This window comes from Myiozetetes cayanensis, unplaced genomic scaffold (genome assembly GCF_022539395.1).
Source record: "Myiozetetes cayanensis isolate MyiCay16 unplaced genomic scaffold, myiCay2020 scf2-11, whole genome shotgun sequence".
NCBI classification, from domain to species: Eukaryota; Metazoa; Chordata; class Aves; order Passeriformes; family Tyrannidae; genus Myiozetetes; species Myiozetetes cayanensis.
Window position 1 is genome coordinate 78,065,943 of NW_026087411.1, and position 24,966 is coordinate 78,090,908.

Here is a 24,966-nt window from a genome sequence, read left to right on the forward strand (position 1 = left end):
TATATATATATGCTAATCCCATAATCTCATCAGCAAGTCCTTCAAATGCAGTGGTTACGTCGATTTTTGCAATAGGCTTTTTCTTTGCACGTCTTTGTTCTTTTTGGTCAGCTGTGGTCTCTCTCCAGGTGGGGTTGTGCTGGACAAAATTCTTTGGCTCAGCTCTGCCAGCAGTTATCTGCCAGATGCAATAACTGCTGTTTTGTCCTTGCTCTGTGCCTGCTGGACCCATGAGGTGCTGAGCCCAGTTCTGCATGGGTGAAGGTGAAGGAGATGGAAAAAGGACCCAGTTGCTGTCAATGGCGGGGCATTTCAGCTATCACAGATTGGCAGAGAACAAGTGAGGGAATTGCTTGGGGGAAATTAGGACTTCAAAAAGTCTAAATTCTAATGGTTTTCTAATTAGAAATTTAGAACAAGGTATAATATTTGTTTTTAGTATCATGCCTGTAAATGGTCTGTCTGCTTCTGGAACTTATGTCCTGACCCAAGCCACCATTAATTTCACAGAATGATAAAATCATTTAAAGTCATAGAAACAGAGTTGTTTAGGTTGGAGTGCATGCTGCTGAGGCAATCTCAGTTGTACCAGTTCCTTGAAGGATTCACTTCTGGTTTTCTGCCTCATGTCCTTCCAATTTAACTGTATTAGTCTGTTTAATGGTGCCAGAAGGCCACATATTGGCTCTCCATGAAGCCTCAAACAGTAGATTTGTGCTTTTAAATGGTTAAATAAACGTTAATTATGATTCACAAATAGTTTTTCCCCAACTATTAAGTAATATCAAACACTGAATTTTTCATTCAGTAATTGTTTTTCCAGCTGCTGAGTGGGACGAAGTATTCAATATTTTTACGGAGTTATTTTTGCAGCTGCTCAGCTGATTTAAGCATAAAAGTCCTATGTTATTTTGTAGGGCTTGAAAGCCTTGGATGCACAGTGGGCACAAAAAGCCTGTGGTGGGAGTGGAATGATGACAATCTACTGATGCACCTTGGTTAGCTGTGGATAGTTTGGACCACATCCAGATAAGCTGAAAATAGCATATTGGGGATGTTTGAAAGTTTGTGGGTTTGCAGCATTTTCTCACAAAAGTCTGGAGTCTTTTTCTTTCTCACTGTGTTAGTTTTTACACAGGTGGAAGTGAGTTATTTTTTCCCTTTCAAAATCTTGAGACATTCTGTGAAGGATTCAAACAGTGTGAATTATTTCATGAAATAGTGGTTTGACTTGTTGCACCTCCTTGAAAATAGTATAATACCACAGAATTTTGTCTTAAAAGTACGTATTATGTGCCTTTCACAGAGAATCTTAAAAAAATTTTCAAATATCAATTAAACCACAGATCATGATGATAGTGAAAGAGACATTGTTCTCACCCACCATGACGACTACCCTGGCAGTGAGCACATTGCTCACGTTTTCCCAGTGATTCATTAGCTAACCCAGTAAAATATCCTAGGCAGTCTGATGCAGTGGCTTACTGGTAGCTGTTCTTCAGATGATTGCTCATGTCAACGTGATGCATAGCAGCATCACAGAACATTCACTTTGGAACTTACCTTTTTTGTGCATCTCTTTTCTCTGGTTTTCCCACCAGATCTGCTCTGCTGCCTCACAGTGCTGCTGTTTGCATAAGCAGTTGCTGTAATTCTGTGAAGCTGTGAATAAGACATCTCCTTCTAAATATCACTCATGTGTTTTGATGAAGCCACAGTCATGAGCACAGGGTGCACAAAGGACACTTAACACTCAGCTCTAGGGAGAGGATGATGTTGGTGGGGGAAAAGACCAAATAGTGAAAGGTAAATTCTGTTTAATGTTCAGTTGTGTTGATTTTTTAGCCAAAACTGAAGCAGAATAAAAAGCTTTCACAAAGCAGAAGTGTAAGTGAAATGAAACGTAGTGACTAGACAAATGAAAAAAAAAAATGTTCACTGTAAACCCCACCAAACTTAAATCACAAAGCCCCAGAAGAAGAGGTGATCTGTAAACTACCTAGCTTGGACTGGGCACCCAGCTGGAACTCATGGTCTGGGTTCAGTTCCCTGCCTTGGTCACAGGTTTCCTGTGTCTTCTCGGCCAACCTCCTTCATCAGGTCTGTGACTGACTTCCTCATACTTGCAGTGGAGATCATAGAATCATAGAATCAACTGGGTTGGAAAAGACCTCTGAGATAATCAAGTCCAACCCTTGATGCAACACCGCCATGGTTACTAGACCGTGGCACTCAGTGCAACATCCAGTCTCATCTTAAAAACCTCCAGGGACGGAGAATCCACCACTTCCCTGGGCAGCCCATTCCAGTGTCTGGTTACTCTCTCTGTAAAGAACTTCCTCCTGATATCCAACCTTCCTCACATTCATTGTGAGGGCAAAGCCTACTGATCTTGCTGAAAGACATGGATGTTGTTGTGGGAGGAGCTGCCCCAGAGACTAGAACAAGAGGGGTATGCTTCTTCGCCTGGGATAATCATCCATTGCTGCTTTCATTTCCATGTTAAAGAGTAGAGGAAATGATTTCCAGATCTAAAATGGGTTGATTTTTTTCTTTCCAACTCTTTCAGGCCTGTTTCTTGTGGAGTTTGGCTGCCCCGGTGCAGCAGCAGGCATTTGGAATATTCCCTGTCTCTCACCTTTCTCCTCTCAGTCTGTCTGCTTATGGCTTTGAGTCGTTCCTGTCTGCTCAACATGCGCACCCTGCACAACCCAACAGAATCAGAAACACGGCTTCTGTCATCTTCCGAGTTATGTGGAGATCTCCTAACATGTAAATACAGTTGTGTGTAAGAAAGAAACCAAAGAGTGCTTGAGGCTGGTCAGAGTAACCGGTTACCAAAGGTGACCCTAGCAGCTGAGGAAGGTGTTACAAGGCAGTGGGATGTCACACGCATGAATGCCTGGCAAAGTGTGTGCTGGCACAGCGTGACTTCTAAGGATGTCCTCATAGCCCATCACCACCATTGGCCTTCAGCCCCTCTGCTCCTCCACTCAGTCCCTGATAGGCAAATACTCATTTGTAAGGAATCAGAAGCAATGGATCGTGTGCCTTTTGATGTGTCCTTTTATCTCCTTTGGGTTGGTAGTTAAACTTTACTCACCCCTTACAGGGATTATTTTTCTCCGAGAAGAGCATGTGGAGCCCCATACACTCTTTTCCTTCTCCAAACATTAGTAATGCTCTTCTCCTGACAGGGATGAGATCTTGAAAGTACAGACAGGCTCATATTCAGACTAGAGCCATGCTTTATGTTCTGTTTGATTCTGCTACAACAGCTCTTGCTGTTTCCTGTCCACCCACCTTCTTTACTGCCTTCCTCTTTTCTTTTAGTATTGCTTTCATAAACCTTCCACTGACCTGACCCTTGACTTTTACTGAGCTGCCAAGGTTAATTAGCAATCCTTCTCTTTAAGATCTGTGTAGTCCTCCCATCCCTGATGTATTTCAAGTCCTCCTCCCGTGGCCACAGAAACGTTTCCTTAGCCTTACCTTGAGATCCATACTCACCTGGACCACATTCTGCCACTGATACTCTTTGTCCTGACCCTGCCATAAGAAGTTTCTTCTTTGTCATGACTCATTTTTGTCAGGATACAGAAGTATCTTTTCCTTTCCAGATCTTCCCTCCTCTACTAGTTCCTTATTCCTGAATGGCAGCCAAACCTTTGTCTTGGGCAGGTTGGATTTTCTTCAGTAACTCTCTCATCAAGTTAACTTTATTGTTTATTTTTTCCCACCATTTCACTGCACTCGTTTTCCCTCTCTTCTCATTCATAAAATGGTTTGGTTTGAAGTGGTTCTGGTTTCTCATTTGGATGCTGCTTGATGGCACGACGCAGCAGTCTAAATTCTGAGCCTGTGTACTGAATGAGGGGCAGACCAGAGGTCCACCAGCCCTGCCTCTGGCCATGGCCAGGAATAAACATCCATGTAGAGTGCATGAGAAGACAGAAGGCAGGCATGGGTAGTGCCAGTGGAAGGGTTGTGTTTTAGAGGAGCTCTCCAGAAGTCTTGGTGGATCCAGAAGCAAGCCCATTGATTTTGGTTGAGTCACTGTCATTTGAGATAAATAAAGAGCCCACTTCTCCCTTGGAGACACAGTGAAGCTATGGGTTGACTGCTATGTCTAGTCCAGACTTCTGAGTATGAAGAGTTCTTGATCCAGGAAAAGCAATGTCTCACTTCTTCCAAGGCTGGTCAGCTCAGAGCCCCTTGAAGACCATGAGAGAACATGAATGGTTTGAGATGTGGTGCTGTTGACATTGGATGTCCCCTCTCTGCCTGCAGTGATTGTCCCTTTTCTCAGCTGATGAAACTGGAAATTCAGGCTGCTTACAGCTCTAAAGGACTGATCCCTGAAAATACAGCAACCCTTTAGTTGTCCATTGCTGTTTCAGCCACGTGCCCATGGTACAAGTAATGAGTTATTGAGCTAATTTTGTTTTATACAGAAAAAGTGATTTTTGTCCTGCAAATCAGGGAGGCTATTTAACAGAGTGTAATTGACTTCAGCTGTAAGATTCAATACACTTATCTAGGATTACAGATCAATAAAATCTGATTGTGCTGAAAGCGACAGGAATTGCAGAAACACACAGGGACCATTTTCCCCCTTTCCCGTGGACAAGCTGAGCTGGGTGTCTTCTGATCCTTGTGCTTTGGGTTACACTGCTGCTTGATCAGCACATTGGCAGGACCAGCTTGAGGTGGCATCATTTGGCATGGGGAGATGAATCCAAGGGGATGAAACAATGGGTGGCCGCCTTCAGTCAGTTTTACGTCAGTGACTTTCTCATTTCTGCATGCCCCGCCGGTGTCGGGCTGGGGGAATGGGAAGTAAGCTATGTCTGGTTTCATTATGATGGTGATGATAATAGGATCCATGAGGTATGTGAGGTTAAAAGCCCTATAATGTTGCAGGCCAAATCATTCACAGAGGAGAAGACCTGAAATCAGTTCAGTGCCTAAACATCTTTTTGTCTTGCCTCACCCAGTGTAGAAGTAAATACGGGAAAACTAATATTTATTTGGTATTTCCTCTCTGTTTGCCAAGTAGGAAGCTGTGTTAAGCCAATGTCTATATAGAAACATTCACTGACCATCATGCACTGGCTTTTATAACTGTGTGCTGTAAGTGTGGGGAGCCTTTTTGCCCAGGTATCGTTTACGAGTTTTTCAGTAATCACTCTGAACAAACGGGAAAGCATTAGATTTAATTTTTTTACTTGGAGAGCTTCAGGGAAAAGTACGGACTTTTTCAGTGGCATGAGAACACTGGCACAGGTAGTGAATAATTTGAGATGATGGCTGAGCAGACAGTGTGGCAAGTGTCCTTTTGACACACGTGAGGCACAAACTTTGTTATTCTTTCTTCATAGAGAGATATCCCAAACAACAGCCCTTGATTTGAATGTGAGCTTCTGTCATTAGGAGTGCTTACCTACCACCATGCTTACTTTCTCTATTCTTTCTTCCAAATTTCAACTATCCTGTTGCAAGCAGGAAAGGAAAAACATACTTTCAGACCAAACTAACAGACATGGCTGGTTCCAGTACACTGACTTCATAAGCAATAAAATATATAACATTGCTTGCTACAGCACATGCTGTACTAATCATTCTCTGTGCAACTGCCTATTTTTTACATCATTTTAAACAAATACCAGGACTACAGGGAGTAATAAAACAAGATAACGGCAGAACAGGCAGGTTTTGTGGTACAAGTTAAAAACAAAACAAAACAAAACCTCCAGAAGTCATGAGAGCTGTAAAAAGAGGCTCTTTTCACGTGGCAAAGTGAAGCTGTAATTACTGAGTGCAGAGAACGTCTTTCTTACAGGAATAAGCAGTGAGAGCGAATCGTGCTGAATGTCTCTGAAGCTGCTGCAGTCACAGTTTAAGAGCAGAGAAAAGAGATTGCTGAGAAAATAAATCTTTTTCTTCTGGTTATGGAGTTGGCTTTGCTTCTGGCCTGATGATTGCTGGTTCTTGCTGTTGCTTTGTGCAATAGTTAACTGGCATGGTGACAATACTGATATTAAACTTCTGGTTTTAGGTGACATGAAGCTGAAGAAGAAATTCATGACATGTCTAAGTGTTCAATTTGAGTTGAGCTGTCAGGGAGAACTAGATAGACATTTGAAATACGGTCTTTGCTGTTTGGTTAATATTATGAGGTGATGAATCCTGGTTTGCTTTGTTTCCCACACCTTTATCTTTTTCATCATGACATTCAAAAGTTGGTGCACAATTAACAAAAAAGCAAGTACAAGGGGCACTGCAAAACCTGTCCACTTGGCATGCATCAAACCACTAATGTATGTGTGTGCACAACCTGCTGGTATGTAGTGCCAGTCAGCAAATGGTTTGTTAGTATTGGTAGCACTCTCATGAAGCCAGAGAGGATTCTTTCGCTTGCTGGCTTGAGAGTGCAAAGTGTTTTTAATTCCCACTCAGTTTTTCTCTGTTTTCTCTGTCTTCATATTGCCACCCTTGTACCTTGGAATAATAACACTTCGAAGAGTTAAAGAAAGTCATGGTGAAAAGCATTTTATGTCTTAGATCTGGCAGATAAACCCTGTGCTACCTAAGTGCAGTCTCTTCTCAAATATGGTCAAAATAGTGTTTCACCTCATATTTTGGGAGTGTGGCTATCCATGAAGGAGATAAAAGTGTTGTTCAGAAAAATATGGGAGTCCCCAAAAATGTTGCAAGGTTGATGATACTCATTGGATTCTGTGCCAAGCAGACCTAAAGCTGTATGCTTCTGGACATTATTTCTAAATCATAGTCAAGATTACATCTTGTTTAGTGTTGTCATAGGTCTGTTTCATAAGTGTAGCTCTGCAGTAATTTCTTATTTCAAAGAACTTTGTAAATTGCTTGTGGGAAGATTTTTTTGTCATTGAAAAGCAAGACTTTCATTTATATCCAGTTCTGACATTTGAAAGAGTAATATTTTGCAGATACGACTAAGTATTAGTTTCATGTCCAACTACCTGCCACAATTAGAAAAATAAAATCTAACATCATCTTCAACCAGTAGATCATTTCCTTTTCCCTTTTCATGCCATTTGTTTGATCTTTTCTTTTCCTCCACAGCTTTGGCTTTTGCCTGTCTTCTTGTTTTAAAATCTACCATTGTATTACTCTCAGTACTCAGTGTTTAGATGGGTCCTCCTCTGTCTTCTCCGAAGTATATCAAGGTTCTCCTACCTCCGTGCCTTGTTTTTAAGAATAGCAGCTTGGTGTGTAATCCATGAGTTACTGGTACAAGCTGAGAGTTGTGCCTCCAGCAGCACTGTTGATGTACTCCAGCTGCTAGTGGGTGCTCAGTCTGCACTGCCAGGCTGGACTGCTGGACCAAATACAAAAATTGGGCATCAGCAACATGGTTTCAATGGAGCAGTTTAGGTCTAAGAATAAAAGCTAGTATATATGGCCATATATACATGGCCATTAATTTCTCACCCATCTAGGGGCAGACTTCTAATTAAGATCCATGTATCCACTATTAAATGTTTCCAATGCTGTCTCCTCAATCTGTAAATTATTGATCCGTTTAACAGGGCTCTGTGTACAGTCCTAGCCCAGACACCTAGGTGGTACCCATTGATCCTGATGCTCCTGCCCCAGTCACCTCCTCTTCATTTTCATGCTAATGGAGTAGCCTGCTCTTCCTGTTAAAGTCTCACACCTGTTTCTCCCGTTGGTTTATTTTTTATTCTGTTATAATGACTTTGCTATTCCAGGGCAGATTCCCTGGCAGAAGACCCACAATATGGCAGTCTAACATCACCCTTATCCTGGTAGTAGCAACCACCCTGTTTTGTGTCACCTTTTCTTCAGAAAACACCACTAGAGGCAGTTGCAACCTCACTTGATCTTTCCCTGTTTAGAAGATGTGAAAATACTTAATGAATCATTTTGGGGAGGTGTGACCTGTGGGATGCAGAGGCGTGGGAGTGTTTGTTTGTTGAAAGCATCAGAAGGGGAATCACTCCATTATCCAAGTACTAGTGTCAAAAGGTGGGAAATCAGCATGTTCTGAAGTTTCACTGAACCTTGATTCTTCTCGCATCTATCTTTTCCTGGAAGATATTTAATTTTGGAGAAGCTCACAAAGAGAGGAGAAAAACAGCACTTAAATTCCCAGGATTTCCTTTGGGGGATCGATCCCGCAGGTGAAAGAGGGAACTCCTTTAATAATCTTTGCAACATTTAATCCCAAGAAAGTGCAATAAAATCAGTGCTTCCACTGAGAGTTGGCAGCGTATTTTTTCCGTAACAAGACACGTTTTTAGTTTGTACTGCAGTATGATTAAGACTGTATTGAGTTGACTGAGGAGAGCAAAATCTGGTTTTGACAGATGTTTCCTATGATCTGAAGAATACAAATACTCCTGCAAGATGACAGACGGCTTGTTTACATAAGAAATCTATTTTTTTAATTAAAAAAAAAAGAAAAGAAAAAACCAACAAAAATACACAAACACAAAGCAACATTCAGATCAGTCATTCTGATCAAGGCAGTGTCAATTATTAGGCTGTAAAGGGAACTGATGACTCAACTTAGGCACAGCACTGCGGCGATCTCCGAATTTCGGTTTCATAACAGATTCTTTTCAGGAATGCTTTTCATTCATGCCTGACATTTAAACATGTCTCTGGGAGTGTGCATCATTTTGTGATGGGGATGCGAGAGATTGCTGCGGTCTGAGTGGTTGTGTGGAATTTGGAAGGCATTCCTGTGCTTTGGTGGGGCACTCTGTGGAAGAAGGGTCCTCTGACACATCGCATTGCACACCCAGACCATACCTGCACACCACCAGTGTTGTTACCATGGTAAATTTATAGATAAGTTCACATCAGTAAAACTGAAAAGCTCTTTGATTCAGAAGGCAAAGTGTTTTGATGAGATCCCATGCTTAGTAATTCCAGCGAGTGCACTTGCTGAAGCGGGTGAGTCAGAAATGGAAATGCAAAGCATTTCTCTGAACAGTGGCCGGAAATTAGCTTTGAAAACTGAAACAAAGCCCAGACCGCAGTTTTATCTATTTACTTAACAATTGTAGATCTGCGAAAATCCCTTTGTCTTTGGGACGTATTTTGATTCCTCTCTTGTAGCTCTGGTGCGATCTTTAGGCTGGGTGATCATCTGTGTCGGGACTATCTTCATGTGTCTTAATTTTTTGGTTTAAAAAATGGAATTCCCTGTAAGCGGACTCATTGCTTGTGGTGCTGCCTGATTCTGTCATGGCTTGGAGTGGAATGTGGTGGAAGTATTAGGCAGGATGGGATGTTGTAATATTTGAGTTAATGTAATACTGAGGAAGAAAACCAGGAGAACTGAGTCACTCAACTGCTTGTCACCCAGTGCATAGGTTATATATATATATATATATATATATATTTATATATATATGTGTGTGTGTGTGTATATATGTATGGCACAGGGGGCTATCTGGCTGCTCCCCAGCTTAGCATGGAGAGGCTGTGGTGGTCACAGCCCCTCTGTTTTTAAGGAAATAGCCCTCTGGGGGGAGAGACCAGAAGGAGTTCATGAATGTTTTCATATTAATAGTGGTGGTCTTGCTGCAAAAAAACTTAAAAATCAGCATATTGGGTGATAGGTAGCAGCATTCTGATCCTCATTGCACATCTTTCCTCTCTGCTGGCATCTGGGTATCTCCTGCTCATACTTGAGAGCGAGTCTGGATGCTTTGGACTTGTCACACAGCCTTAAACGGCATAAGAACTGCTTTCCTGGCAGCTGTAGTGTGGTCTGAGGTCCACCAGTGTAAACAATGGTGGAGTAAGACAAAGTAATAGATGTATTTAAGGGACTTGCAATTCCCATGGCAAGGCTGGTAAAGTAGAGCTGCTTTCAAAGAGAAGGTGGTTTGGTGATTTTTCTTAAATCCTGTTTACCTAAATAAACAAATATAAATAAATAATGCATATTCATGGCTTTAACCATGAATATTGAAATGTTTACCTCTCCCGAGGATAATTTCTAAGGGTGGGGTGCAGCAATTAATAATAAAACATTTAGATGAGATTACAGAATCTTCTGATTGGAACAGTAAACATTATGCTAGAAATAAAAGCAAATAAACTGTCTTGAATTAAAAAAATAAATAAATGCTGCGCTATCTGAAGAAACACACTGAACCAGAAGCAATTTGGGTGAAGGGGCTATGGCCTTGGAGCTCTTCAATATCGCAGGGAGGCTTCTTCAGTCTAAGAAGCATAGCTGTGGAAGAAAGTCCATCATTTCCAGTCTGAAAAAAACAATACAAATGTTGGCATCCACACAGATTGGTGTGGCAGATGTAACACTCGTCATCGCTACTTTGAGGCTTGGGTCCATTGATTCCTAAAACGGGTATTTCACCTGTTTATATCAGTAGTAAACAAAACCTTCATTTGCATTGTGAACCTCCTCCCCCTCCATTTTTCACATTCCTTTGAATGAAATTCTTTGCTCAGCTGAGAGTTTGAAATTTGAACTCATCCTTTCATGTCTTTTGGCTATGGTTCCTTATCTGGTTAATCAGCTCAAAGAGAGCCAGTGATGTGTTCAAAGATTTCTGTGACAGCTGCATACCATTAGGCTGAATGATTAAAAAAACCCCATAATTGTAGTTTAGCGCAGTAAATACAGATTGGTCTTTCAGTTTAACATACGGTATCAAGCAAACTGAGCCTCTGACAAGAGACCTGCTGCTTAACCCTGTGCAGACCAAGCTGGTCTGCCCTGTAGCCCCACCTGCCTCCAGCTATTTCGGATCAGCAGAGGAGTGCTATCGAGTCGATATGGTGTATCTGCCCTGCTGCAATAGGTTGGGCACGAAAGAGAAAACAGAAAATGGGCAGAAAGTAGGTAGAAGCACTGAGGTAGCCTGTGGGTCCACTAGCCTCAAAGCTCCTCATGCAAATAGGGTGGGCTTTCCTTCTCATCAAGGTCTCTCTCCTCAAACTGCTGTTCTCTGTGAGCTGTTTTCTAACTTGGGCATCTTTTGGAGATGAAAGCTTCCAGACCTCCTCATCTAGACCAAATTGGTTCGTTCTAAGGTGGTATCAGAAGTGTTGGGGCACTCGCTGGTGCCTCGCAAGCCCCATGTTCTTCTGGCACATATGCCCAGAATGCCCTCTCATCTAGAAACTGAAAAGTGGCTTTTCTTTGGCTGGAAATGCGGTCTGACTATTAGATGTGGTGGAGTCTTTGCTTATGTCAGTTGCTAGTGGAAGTCCTTGGCTGTTCTCTGAAACAGAGAAGGTTGTCAAGGAATGAGCACTGACAGATGGGCTGCCTTGTTCCCAACACAGATGGAGACAGTTGACAAAGTCCAGTTGAATTAGGTCCTTGTGAAGCATCTTCACAGCTGCTTCTGGCTGGTAATTTTCCACATTTTGTTTCTCACTGCAGTGAATAAACCTTTTTCTTGAAGCATCTGCCAGCTCTGCAGGATCTGTGAGTGGTCTCTGTAGCCCAGAAGATGAGGATGCTAATGGTGGCATAAAGTGTCCTGTTGGTCTATCTCTCCTGTGGAAGAGGAATGTGGTTTTATAAGTGTGGTGCATTTTCCCCATTGAAAGAATCCTTCTGGATTCACCTCAGGAAAACTTCTGTGGAGCACAGAGATCCATCTTCATTTTCACCTTTTTTTTTTCCATAAGGGTTTCTGTGAGTTTCAGCTGCATGCCTTCTGGTGAAGCCAGCAGCAGCCAGAACCTCAGCGGTGTCTTGCAGGTTGAGTACATGTTACACACACGGAGTGCAGAGAACAGTAAACCTGATATCAGATCACAACTAATTATCTGTGTATAAAAATTCCCCTACTCGCCGTTTTGCCGCTGGTAAGATTTATGACTCTGGCTAAAATGAAGTACCATTTCCTTTTTCTCAGCATTACTGTGCGTGGCCTCTCTGGCTTTTTTTGTTAAACAGACTTTAGTTCACCAAAGACGGAATGTATTTTTGAAGCTCTTTCCCACCAGCATTCTGCCTTTCTCTTTTTATATTTCTAACAACCACTGAAGATTACCCACAAAACGTTTTCAGGTCTTTTGACTTTCCCCTGCTTGGGGCGAGGGTGAAGACAGAGAAGCTAAGAGGCAGCTCCTTCATGGGAGATGCAGTGTTTGCATTGAAAAAGCTCCTTCATGGGAGATGCATTCTCAGCCCCACCACAGCTTGTGCAGACTCACAGTAGCTGCATACATCCATCGGCACAGGCTCCCTCTTCACAGTTGGATGTGCAGCTGTTGCATCCAGGATTTATGTGAGCTAAAGGATAATTTCCTCACTTTGTGCTATAACTTGGGGGGCCAGCTGTATAGCTTGGAGAAAAGTTGTATTTCTCCTGCCCTCGTGTTGCACATATATGTCCTCATTTCACAGGCTGATGAAAATGAGACCAGTGATGGAACTTTCTGAACTGCATGGCTGACTTCACCCTGAATCACCTGAAAATTAGTTTGTGCGATGTTGTAAGACAGTAGAGTTTTCTTCTGAGTACAGAGTTAAAAAGGGAGCAATGTTGAGCTGCTGCCATCTCTCCCAGTTGCAGTTAGACATAGTTATTTTTGTATTAAAGCTTGGAGGAAAACCGGTAGAAATGCCAGATAAACCTTCCCAAAATAAACATTTGTGTTAATACTTAAATATTGTTCATCTTTCACAGCATTTACTTATCTGTTTCCCACATGCTGAACCTTATGGGAAGTTTTTGTGGTTGACTGTGGCCCGTTCTTTCATTCTGTATGTTAACTGTTTTTTGCAATTTGCATTTTTTAAAAGCAGTCAGCAGTTAAAGTCTGACTGTGATAATCATTCAACACTGGAATATCCTTTCAGCATGGCAGGGCCAGGGGTGCGTTCTCATGGTTCACATGTGTTGGGGCAGGAGTCTTGGAGAATAAACCCAGTGAGCTGCATCATTCTGTGCTGCCCTGGGAAGCATCCTTATCTTCCAAGATAAGTATCATCTTCCAAGATGACAGGCTCAGGGACAGCAGTTTCATCCTTGTCACTGAACCATCTCATTTTCTCCTGTTTGCATGCGTGTTAACCAAGTTCTCCAGCCCTTAAGGAGAAATAAGCCAGATATCTGAATTTTCATCAGATGTGACACAAAGTATTAGGCTATGACTTTTGCTGTCTATCGGTTTTACTGCGTGGGGTATAAATACTCATATCATGTGCTAATGTTGTTGTTCGGGGAATGGTCTTTCTCACAGCATATATTAACTTTCCTTTCACACCTAGCCATTCTTTCATGAGTCATACCCCCAAGATAAAATGTTTTCGTTGGTGACTTTAAGTCAAGTATATTCCAATGAGAAAGTAATTCAGGTTTTACATAAAAAGATTTACAAGTTCCCATGGCGATACTCTTGAACTAAAGACATCTCCTAGCCCATCCTGGTTGGTGTGTCACAGAGCTAACTGCAACCAGAGGAGAAGGAGGGGTGGAAAATTCCCCCTATGCACATCCCCGAGCTCCTCTGAGGGTTTTTTGTTTAAGCCTAATTGGTTTGGTTTAGTGTAGCTTGGGAAAACCCAGTTTGCAGACCTTTGAGCACTTCCCTGGCCAGCACAGGGCAGCAGTAGGTGCCTACATCTGCAGTCAGTCAGAGATGGTTGCCTTGATACTTCTCCTGATGACTTCAGTCATGGTTTCTAACCAGACTGGTTCCTTGTGTTGTTTTGCCATTATCTGAGGGAACAACTCAATCTCATCTCTGACTGTCAACACAGCTCACCCAGATAGGGACCACTGCAGAACTGGTCCTCACAGTCCTGGTATGGGTACCTCCCTGTTTCTGGTCTATACATCCTTGGTTGTGCTGGCCTTCTGCATCCCACCTCTGGGCACCAGGGAAGAAGCTGCTGTGCCCTCCCAGCTCCTGGTTTTGGCTGCCCAAGGGTAAACGGTGCTTGTGGGCACAAGCAGGAGTGATGGATGAGCAGGTGCCTTCCCTTTGGAATAACCAAGATGGTTATTATGAGAAAATTAAATGCACTGAGGGTGAAGCAGACCATGTGTCTTTTCTGAAATAGGTATTGATGTCATCTTGGGTTTAGTTTACAGATTTCAGGGAGAGATCACACACTAGATGTCAGGAGCACTGCAAATGCCTTCTCAGCCTCAGGCGACCCTTCAAGCAGTTGCAAGTTACAAATGTTCCAATGAAGCTATTTCAAATAGAAAGAAATATTCTTCAGCTTCACTCAAAAACTCACAAAATGTAAAGAAAATACGTTTGGTAATCTGTGATAGTATTGCATGTAACAAACCAGGATCCTTGAATTCACTGGGACCAATTTCTGCACACATTTGTTTAAGAAACATCATTGCACTCCACCAAAGGAGGCACCGCTTCAGAAAACACCAGCTCTGTTTGCACACCTGTGCTCACTTCTCTCTGCTTACAGGTGTGCAGCCTTCCTTAAATTTTATGTTTTCTCCTGTCCACATCTGAGAGAAGCTCACTGGCTTCTCTTGTTGTATGGGTTCACTTTACTTAGCCCTAATCTTACCCGCCTTTAGTGAACATTGGGATAAACACTGTGTATTTGTTGCTCACCTCTGTCTCTGTTCAGCCAGCTTCTCCAGTTTTCTTGAGCAGGACTACACAAATTTCTGTGTCTGAAACATCTTTCATGATAACCAGAGCAATACCCAGGCATATTCATTGTGCTCTTCTCACCTTTCTTGGTTTGTTCATTGCAAACAGAAGAGCTTAGCAGTTTTCCTCCTCTTAAGCAATAAAGCCCTATTAAAAACAAACCCTCTCTTTGAAACATTCTCTCCATATAACAGTAATCCAAACTGGAAGATGTCTTATTGAAGTAGAGGCTTTTCAACTTCATGCATTCTTCTGCCAGTTTGAGTGTCTGGTGTGTCTTCCTTTACATTTACATTTCTTAATGCTGATTTCAGCTGCCAAGCAGTACTGGAAGCCATCAGAAAGGAAGAAAGGTTCAAAAATGTGCAAGGGGTTGTTAAACAATGTAAGTTTAAAAAGACCAGAAAAATTTATAATGTCCAGTTTGAAGTAATGTTACTTTTCTAGATTTCTCTGCATGGTGTTAAGGCAAATGCTTGTTTTTAAAATAAATATGAGGTTTTCTTGCAACCTCCAAGACTCTAGGAGCTGGGTCTTCAGATTGACATAGAATAATGATTTTGTGGCCTCTCGTGATCCTGTAACTGATGGCCCACACGTGCAGGTCTGTGCTGAGTGCTGAGACCTTGATGTGAGCAAACCTTGAAGCAGAGAGTGCATCTTACCCTGCATAAGATCCAGCTCTTCCCACTGCCCTAAACCTGGCCAGTCAGCATGTTAAACTGCTGAAACTCCCCTTCAGTAGATGCACCGTTGGCTCTTCATTTCATATAAGCTCAATTTTCATGGATTGCTTTAAGTTTGCAGCTGTAACAACAGTTTTGCCTTTAATAATTTGCCTGTTTCAGAAAGTCCTTTATTGAATGGAAAGCATGAAGAAGCCGTCGTGTTGAGCATAGGCGGGGGTTAGGTTTCATTCTACCCTAAGCTGACCCCTGGGCAGAGAGATTCCTGCTTTAGTCTTTTAGATCATGTGTAAAACCTGATGCTGGCTGGATCATCGCGCATAGGGCAAGAATATCTGGGGAACATGGGGCGAGATATAGAGTGAGACATTTGCAGAAGGGAATGAAATGTTTGGGATGCAGCCTCATGCTTTCTACAGCAGTGAACATCAATCAGCCCTTCTCAGAAAAGCTTCAGTGGTGCTGAAAGTCTTCTCTTCCCCCCAACTTTTTTTTTTTTCTGTTTTCCTGTTGCCCAGTTCTGTTTATTCTCCTTTCCTTCTGATATGCTGGGCCAAGTGCAATTTTTGCTCAGAAAACTAACTTGTCCTTGAAAACATAGAGCCCTCCTTGGTTTCATTCCTTTGGCCATTGAGTAAGCAACAGTTATTTTTGTTCTACTAGTGATTTATGACTGAACAGAGTTTATATTTTTAGTTTTATAGGCAATTTAGATAATGTATATTTGTGACCATAAATATTTGGCACTCTTACAGTCTGACAATGAACGTTATACCCAACTGGAGAAAACTATATAAACTGAAGAGACGTAAGCATTGTGTTTCTAGCATAGCCTCATGAGTCTTTTCAAGTACCCAATTAGGTTTTCCTTAAAGATTGCACTATTTTGAGCATCTGTTGGTAAATCATCTAGGAGGGTGCCATCCAGAAGAAATAACTTGCTTTTTGTAAGTGAACCAATTCTCTGCAAAGCTTGGAGTAGAATGCTGTAGGATCAGTGCTCAGAAAATATTGAACTTTTTTACCAGGAACAGCATAGAAAATACAACAACCAAATTTCCCTCATTTGCACTGGTTTTTGTTATTTTTTTACTTTTTTATGGAGTCATAAATAAGCATTATCGTAAATAGACATAGTAGACATCTCTTGAGAAACCAGAACTTTTACTGAAGAGTTAATTTTGCAAGTTTTAGAAAAATAATTGTAGTTTTTAAAAAACAAAACAAAAACAAACAAACAAAAAACAGCAACAGAAAAAAAACCAAACTAAACTTTTGGGGTTTATCCCCCTTCATCTAGCTTTAGTTTGTGGTAATTCTGCAGACACAGCCTTTGCAGTGATCCTGTTAAGATAGACACATGCCACTGCTTGTTCTGCTGCTGTCCCCTTCTGTTCAAAAGAAAACCATCTTCCTTTCCACTCCCATTTGCCAACTTTACTCACGTAAATAGTACTTAAGCATTCAAATGTTTTTTACCAGGAAAACAGTAAAGTGTTGGGTGCTGGCAACTTGAAAGCCCCTGCAGCTTAAAAATAATTACTTCTCCTTCCACAAGTATTTCCTCCGCAACTACTTCAGACTGTGACCGCTTCCTTGATAGATGGGGGAAGCCTTTTCCGGAGTCTGGGATTGGGATTGTGTGTTGTGTGGGATCTGGGCTGTGCAGTGATGCCAGGACTCGGGTGCTGGGAGGTTAACCCTCCCCTTCCAGACCCCTGGCCCCAGCCCTGCTCTCACCAGCTCTCCCCATCCTGGAGTGCCTCATCCCCCTCCAGGGACTGAGCCCTGAGCCCCTGGCACTGTTGTGGCAGCACAGTGAATTTGCTGTGGGCAGATGAACACTTTATTCTCTCTCCAGTTTTCTTTTGACATGGCATGACAGGTAGCTTTGCTTTAGGGTGGCTGGAGGAATATGACACACATTGCATTAACCCAGGGATACCAAACTACGCTAATGGTGTTTCTTCTCTGAAGTTCCCGAGAAAAAGCAGAAACAAAGTAAAATATTTCATGTTTGATAAAATCAAAGCCAGTATTAATTATTACTTAAAGTCTGCTTGATAATTTTGCTGGTTTTGTTAGAACACCTTTCTGGTGTGATGTGCAGTTTCATAGAACCACAGGGAGGTTTAGGTTGAGCTTTAAAGCTTATCTGTTTCCAATCCCCCTGCCATGGGCAGGGGCACCTTCCACTAGACCAGGTTGCTCAAAGCCCCATCCAGACTGGCCTTGAACCCTTACAGGGATGGGGCACCCACAGCTTCTCTGGCCAGCCTGTTCCACTGCCTCACCACCCTCACAGTAAAGAATTCCTTAGTGTGTATGCATAAGTATGCACATACCTGTGGTATGATCTGGTAGGTCACAGAAGTGTTAGTTTATCTGTTCTGCAGTTTTTCTCAGGGGCCTAATATGTCTGGGCACTATACAAATGCAAGGTAAACAGTCTTTGTTGCTTAAAGGTTGGAGGAGGTATGTAATGGGCATAATCTAATTGTCATGTTTGACATAAAGACCTTCTGTGTTTAAAAAAAAAAAAAAAGGCATCGCAACGAGGTTTTTTTTAGAATTAAAAGGAAAAAACAAAGAGGGATTTGTGGAGATTCAGTGCTTGATTTTTTTTAATGCCTGACTTTATTTTATTTTAGGTTGCTACAACTGAGTTGCCCGAACATTGCCCTACAGAACTTTGGAGGGTCACTTAATGGATTGCTGCAGCCTCTTAATTTCTCCGTTGATCCTCTTCCCTGCATCGTGAGAACATTTTAGCCAGCACAGAACCTAGAAAAGTTACATGTAAGTCATGATTTCAATTCCTTTCTATTTGAAGAAAAAAATTAAAGAAAAAAGAGAAAAAAAGGTCTTGAGGAGTCAAGGTGGAGGCAGTAAATATCACATTTGATAAAAACACTGTAAAAGCTGTAATTCAACTGCAAACATTAGGTGGTGAATAAATTGTTATTGGAGTAGTTACTTGTCTTTTTAACGTAGATAATGATTGTCATTTTGAAGGCTTTTCTAAGTGTTCTGCTACGACAGTAAACCATAGAAGTTCTTAAAATAGCTCTCTTCACCCCGTTGCTCTAACTGCACTTTTTCTCTGCAACCGGCTAAGTGTGTGTAGACCTACCTTGTGTGCTGTTCCAAAGCTGCACGTGCTCCACATGAGTTTGGAGGCCATCATTTGCCCAGCAGGATTGCAGGCATCCCTGTATTTCTCCCATAATAAAATCAATATCCTTCTCCTTTGGGGTTCCCAGAGTACTTCCCTCGGAGGAGCCCTGATGCTGCTTCCTCTTTCAACCTGCTGCCCCAAAAGGCTCTGTAAGCATCAATAGCAGCTTCATTGACACCTTCGCCTCCTTCCAGGCGGAATTAGGTGCTCCACCTAATTTCATTTGTAGGAAGGTGGACAGAGCTGTGCACAGATCTCCTAGGGCCAGAGGAGATTGAGGGGACTGCAGACTCCTTCCTGTCTCCTCAGTCTGGGTCATAGTTCCCAGTGCATGTTGTGCTTTGATTTTTCTCTCAAGATGGGGAGCAACCGTGGTGCTGTGCATATATTTCATCTCCCATCCCATGATGGCTAAGTCCTCCTCTGAAACCTTGCATAGCATCAGCCTGGCATGGAATTGGTGGGCTGTTCTAGAGGAGAGAAGTTCGTTTGACCCCTTGTAATTTGTCAGCAGTTCTAACCCTAATTCTGTGTCTGAGGTGGAAGAAGCTTCTGCACCATTATAAGGATGGCATGGATGTGGTGATCTGTGCTGTCTGGAGGGTGGGATACCCCACAGCTGCCAAGTTCAGGACAAGGCTTGAGCACAACCTGATTTCATTGCTTTTTAGAACAAAACCAAATCTCCTTGTGGTTAAGAGGTTTTTATCTTTGAGATGGTGGTGTAGAGCAGCTTGGCAAAAGAAGATAATACAGAATTATGATTCACAGCGTGGCACAAGGGGCCTTGTTCGTTCATGGCAGTAACAAATTCATACGATGCAGTTTAATCAGAACAGGGCAGTGAAGCTGACCACAGCACTCCTTGCTGGTCAGTTTTCTTGAATGCTTAGTAACACCACTTTCAGTCTTTGGAACTGATTTGTAATACTACTTCTGAAAAACTATAAGTGTTTTGAAACTGAAGCATTTACATTAGAGATATACCTTCATTTGAGGTGCTTTATTTGCTTATGGGACACTAGAATATTTATTTAAAACAAGAAAAGTCTATTGCAAAAGGAGGATGGTGTTTTAAAGAGAAGGAAAATTTTTTTCTGGTATGGTGAGTATAAGCAAAAATAATATGAAGTAGGCAGTGGAGAAAGTCTGGGTAGTAATCCACTGTCAAAGAGGCCTTACAAGGTGTGGGTTTAATTTTGTGTTCCGAAAAAGGGAGAGTGTTGCCATTTCCTTATGGGCTTGGCAGTATATGGTGCAGTTATTAATCAAATCCCCAATAGCAGGAATCATCTGACTACGGGAAGATTTTGGATCTGGCTTGAAATTTGTTTTTAGTGCTTGTCTTAAGGGAAGAAAACTTGAAAATATGAGTTGTAACAGCTAGGCAGGCAGAAATAACTTGTTGTTCATTAGTCCTACTTAGCACTATTCCCATGAGGTTTGGAAGCCTTATTCACAATTTTTTGCAGGCTTTTCTCATGATGTTTGAAAAGCTTATCATTAGGCATCTTGTAAATTCACTATTAAAAACACTTCCAGAGAAACAAACTTTAAAAATATCATCCTTCCTAGGGACTTGAAAAAGCAGCCAGAAATTGAGTAGACATAAATGGGGAAAAAAACCCTCTCTCTCATTCCAAGAAGTGCATAGGAAGTTTTGTCTTGATTCTTATTGTGCTGCAAATAATCAGACATCTCCATTTCCAACAGTAAAATTGGGTCTGACGACTAAATGAACTTGAAAACCAGTGTAAGGATATAGGAGACATCACCAAATATGTGCTTCCCTTATCTTTTTTTTCCTTTGTTTTTCTTTCTCTTTTAACTGTGGTTGTCTGGTATGGATAATTTTTAAAACATGCTGTGTGCTCTAACTCCTAGAAAACACAAGCATCACCTCACAGGTTGTTAGCCACGGTGGCACCCGTTGTGTGTGCGGATCTGTGCCAGCACAGGCAGATGCGAGGGCAAGCTGCCGATTGCTTATTTGATTTCTCAGTGTTTCCCACTGTCTGGCTATTTTTGATGACAGACTCTGCTTGTAACAATTACCTTGTTATAGCAATTTCCATAGAAAGAAGTGAACTTTCCCTTGTTAATTAGCCCTGCTGGAAAGAGCAGTTGCACGAGGTTGACCCAGCTGTAACAACTGTGTTGTTCTTGCTTTTCCCAGGGTACAGTGTATTTCATAAACAAGTATGCCTTCCCCCCATTCCTTTATTATTTAGTTTTTATAATACTATTAGAATGCTGATTGATATAAAACCTGCTGATTGATCTCTATAAAAATAGTACTTACTGATGTTTGAATTCAAAGCAGAAGATACTTTCCTTGTTCTGATGGAGCATATTGAAAAAACCTGTTCTGATGCATGTGCCAAGATACTAAAAAGGAACATTTCTCCAGGTCCTCTGGGATTTAATGCTGGGTAGGTTAGACTGAGTCTGTTATAATGAAGGTATACAGGTTTTGGGGAGAATCTGTGCTCTTTAGTGAGCAGCTCTCCATTTGTTATCCCAAACAGTCAGGAATGGCGGAGCTTTGCTCGGGCACTGGGGATGTGGCTGTGCCTTGGAGCAGATGTTGGGGCATGGCTGCTGGCATTCTAGTGGACACAGGCAGTGTCCTAGTGGTGGCCACACTCTGTTCACATTTCTTGCTTTGTTTTACATGTGTGTTTTCCTTTAAAAGTGTCAAAAATAGCATCCCAATCAATGTCATTCTGCATCTAATAAATAGACCTCATTTGTGCTGCTTATCCAGAGTTGAAAATTCAGCAAGGGCCAATAAGTGCCTTATACAGGATAAAAAAATAAGACAACCCAAAACTCAGAAAACTCTGTACAGCAATTTCATATTTTCTAGGTATGAGTTCTTTGGAGTATTTAAAAAAAATTTAGAAAGATTTCTTGAAATGTGTCCTATGACCATCTGTAGGCAGATGTAAATAATGAAAAATTTTAATGTGCAGATTTTGGTGCTTAAATGTCTGTCACCCGCCTACCACCACAGCCTGGGAAAAATGTATCTTTTTTTAAATCTGCACTTAAAGGTCAGGTAATTTGACAGAATTAAGAAGGAAATCAGGTTTCTGAAGGCAAAATCACGTCTCTTTAAACCCTGCCTTACCAAACACTGCTAGCTGTCAGTACCAAACTCTCTGCCCAAGGGCCGTGGCCATACCCGAAGACATAGTTGGGTTTATCCTACTGGATGTGAGATGTGACCACATCTGCATTTCATGATATTTCTGGTTTTACAGCAGCGAAGGCATTTTCTTACACATTTTATGGTACTGGCATACCAGGACTCTGTACCTTGTGCACTAGTGTGTGGAGCATCTTCTGCCTCGGGGACCTTCACGACCTCCAATGGTATCCTGTCTTGGGCATCACGCTCTCAGCTGCCAAAAAGCACTTTCCTGAGATCTAGGGGAAATCTTCTTTGCCAAGAATTAATCCGGTTACTCCTCCTGCCCCAATACCCCCCTCTTGAGGATACATAAAGCCATTGACCACTACCAACACTGCGTCAGTCCCTCGGTGTGGTCAGGTGATCCTCGGCATCACTGGTGCCTCTGTACCTGAAGCAGACTGCACCCCCAGCCTGGGTGGCTGGGGACAGCTTTTGATAAGTGTTTGCTGCAAATATATCTGTTGAGTAAATATATTTTTTATTTAGATGTGCATATGCATGTATATAGAAATTTAACATACATACATATATAATCTACATATATGTATGTATATATAATTTTAAAATAAAATAATTATCTGGACAAATATAATCAGTATGGTCTGAAAAACTCCAGTGTAGCTTTACACACAGCTGCTGCGCATGCACGTGTGTGTGGGTTGTGAGCCAGCGTCCCTTTCCAGAGGTTTCTTCCCATGCCAAAGGTATCCTCGTTTGGGTACACACAGCAACCATGGGCTGTATGGCCAGGAGGAGCATTCTGCCTGTGTTTAGCTGGTAACAACAAAGGAGGACAGTGGAGTTTGTTGAAGCATAGCGTGCCATACGAAACCAAATTATTCTGACACCTCTGCCCTTGTTGCCATTGACCACAGGTTTGTTTGTTCGTCACCCCAGCGGTACGACGGGCTGCGTGGACACGCGGTGTCATTGATTTGTTTACTTGGTGTTTCCCATGTGGCTGCCGTGTTGTGGCGAGGACTTTTATTTTTTGCTGTGGCAGGTGACAGCCCGGGTGTGTGAGTGTGCCAGCCCAAGGGACTGAGTCACAGCACTCCCTCCGACAAAGGCTGGCGGCACTTCCCCTTACCCAGGGCGGTGAGATGCTGGCCCATCTCTGCAGGACATACCTGCCCCTACGTTGCTTTATTTATTTTTTTTTTGCAGAAAAGTCTGAGAGATGGTGATGGCAAGACCGACTTTCTCTGTAACCCAAACCAGTGAAAAGTAAAATCCATCTCACCACATCAGTTTTGTTTTCACTGCTGGTTCAACATCTCCTCTCCCTCTGGCAGAACCCTGCACAGTCATTCAGTGCCCGGCTTGGGGGTGGTGTGGTTGTTAGCTCAGCGGTGTATGACCCATTTATTTTCATAATACTTAGATACCCGTGCTTCTGCAGCGTTCAGCACACGGGTCCTGCGACCTAAATCCTCGGCAGAAAAGCACACACCTGATTTCAGCGGCGTGCGTGGAGAGCATCTGGCTCTGCCCTTGGCTTGTCGGGAGCTGCAGGAAAGTGATGCGCTTTTCGGTCTAGCGGGCAATTGATGAGCAAGGGCAGGTAAAGGCACATTTTTCTGGAGCCAGCATTTTGTCTTCCATCATTTATTTAATTATTGATTGCTAGCTGATAGGACATGTTTCCTGTTACGATGTACAAAGAGTTGAGACATAAAAGCGTTGTATTGGATGATTTTCTCGCTGTAACAACTTATAATTTCAGCGACAGCAAGGTGATTAATGGCACAAGATTGTTCACTCTCACAATCCGCAGATATGCCATCACCTATCATCCTGCTGAGTCTGGTTTTAAGATGGACCTTTTTTCCTTTATTCCTTTTTTACTCAGATGGTTGAATTAGTTGTCCGCAGGTTTTCAGATGATAATTAGGTTCATACTTGTGTTACTTTCTGTAAATGGAAAGAATCAGACGTAGGACACACAGGAAAGTAAACTGGCATCATAGTAGACCTGAGAGTTTTAGGTATAAAATTAAAGAGTAATTTGCAAAGTGACTTAAAGTAAAGTGGATTTAAACACAATGAAATCATCCTTGACAGCAATTTGTTTGAAGTTCTTCTACTGTTATGAGTGTAAAGGGATTTTTTTTTTAATTGCCAGTTTCTGGGTAGAGTATTCAGCATAATTTCTCACAGGTAAGTGAAGCATTAACTCCTTGTACCTCTGTAGTTTGGGCAGTGGAGGGAGAAACTGAAAGTTAAGGGGAGGCATCTTCTCTACTTCATCATTTGAAAATCAGTCAGGGGTCAGCTAACTTAGAGAAGACTCTACCAGGTAACTGAGATTAAAAAAAAACCTATTAAGTATATGAAAACCCAACAGGATCCTGGGCAGTAGATACAGATAGCATGCGAATAGCTGTCTTCGATGTTTAACAGAATATAATAGCACTCTAGATAAACTGGAAAAAGAGTAACGGCATCCCCTTTTCATATGAGTTTGTTTTGCATCCCTTGTTCAGATGAGCCGTGAGTTCTGGAGTTTTTGCATTTATATACTTTTGCTGTAGGTGTTGGAAGTGTGGGTGGCCATGAAAAAGCAGTGGTTACAATTAAGATTTTCCATTTATTGCCCTTTGTGTACAACTAAAAATAAGACTCAAAATGCTTCAGCATTTGTAGAGCAAGCATAATACTTCCCTTAGCTCTGATGACTGGCTCGCCTGCAGCTTCATCTCTGGGTGAGTCCTACGCTTAAATGCTTGTAAGTGGGTCTATGTTGGAAGGAGAGTAAGAGGTTACTTGCAGTGTGGTCTGGCTGTGTTAATTCATCAACTTTTTGTTTGAAAAAAAAAGAAAAAGTAGTTAGGCTTAGTGCATAATTAAGAGGTAGTGATGAAAGAATTTTGGAAGAATTGTTCTACTCTGTGGAAAAAGCAGCTTTGGAGAGGACTGAAAGATCTTTAAAGTTAGCCTTTCACTGGTATACCTGGAACTCTTGATCCAGAACCTCATCTTCTGGCAAAGAAAAAAGAAAAAAAAGGAAATCTATACAGATTTGTTGAGCTTAAGGAACAAATTCTCAGGGTTAGCTTTTGGAATGTAAAATTCTTGGTTTGCTTTTTAGGGTGACAGTATTGAAATGTGCTGCCTTGGTAGCTTTTCCAGGTAGTTGCACTGGTTAGGAATCCACTAAATTAGTTGCAGTATCTTGAGCCACTTAATCTGTTCTGACCACATTAATTGATACGTCAGCTCATGGCCAAGAGAAATATTAAAGAGAGATGTCAGTGTACGCA

The 24,966-nt window shown here is 42.0% G+C and overlaps 1 protein-coding gene across 6 annotated transcripts in view; it reads left to right on the forward strand.

The window, feature by feature from the left end:
• Positions 1–24,966, forward strand: part of BACH2 (BTB domain and CNC homolog 2) — a 188,446-nt gene that overhangs the window by 86,260 nt on the left and 77,220 nt on the right. For all 6 annotated transcript variants that reach the window (XM_050316405.1, XM_050316404.1, XM_050316408.1 and 3 more), the window contains one exon: positions 17,978–18,125. The gene's annotated coding sequence lies outside the window, so the exon portion shown is untranslated. The remainder of the gene's footprint in view (positions 1–17,977; positions 18,126–24,966) is intronic.